The sequence below is a fragment of the Camelina sativa genome, chromosome 6 (assembly GCF_000633955.1).
Source record: "Camelina sativa cultivar DH55 chromosome 6, Cs, whole genome shotgun sequence".
Taxonomy (NCBI): Eukaryota; Viridiplantae; Streptophyta; class Magnoliopsida; order Brassicales; family Brassicaceae; genus Camelina; species Camelina sativa.
In genome coordinates this window covers 8,157,402-8,158,124 of record NC_025690.1, presented here as the reverse complement: position 1 = coordinate 8,158,124, position 723 = coordinate 8,157,402, and positions in this window count along the sequence as shown.

Below are 723 nucleotides of genomic sequence, written 5' to 3'. Positions count from 1 at the left end.
AAAAAAAAAAAAAAAAAAAAAAAAAAAACAGTAGTGACTTGTCCACATATAATAGAAGAAAAAAAAAAATATTTTTAAGACACATATGCATGCTGATCTTCTTCAATCTTCATACGCAAACGTCAAAACTCAAAAACAATGCTGCAAGTGAAACTAGACGGAAGTAATTATCTACTAATAATTTATTTATGAAAAAAACAATTGTTATATCAAGTGCATATTTTTAAAGTAGTTTTAATTAAAACCTTTAAACTTACAACTTACACCTTAATTAGTTGAAAGCCAAAAAATGAAAAGATTCTCATAATTTTTATTCCCTGAATCCAGAAGTAAAATAATTCGATTCCGAACGTTTTTGTCGATGGTAGTCTCGTGTGTTGGTGCTTGTGTAGGTTCTTCTCTATGCCAGCATTACACCATATTATGTGGACTGCAATTTGTAGAACATATCTCAACAATAGAGTTGTACGTTTCTCGAGTCGGGATTAATCCACTTTGAGCACATATAGTTAGTTGCTCCCAATTAGAGGTGAATCGAATCTGAAGTAGCCCTCTGTTGTGTTGTTCCCTGATTTGTCTCGAATATGGGCAGTGAAAGATAAGGCTGTTAAGAATGTATTTGTTATCTTCTACAATATGGTACAAAGATTGCTTATATATACAATAAAAGGACAAAGTTATGTAATTAGAGAAGAAGATTCTTTTTTTTTTTTTTTTTTTTTT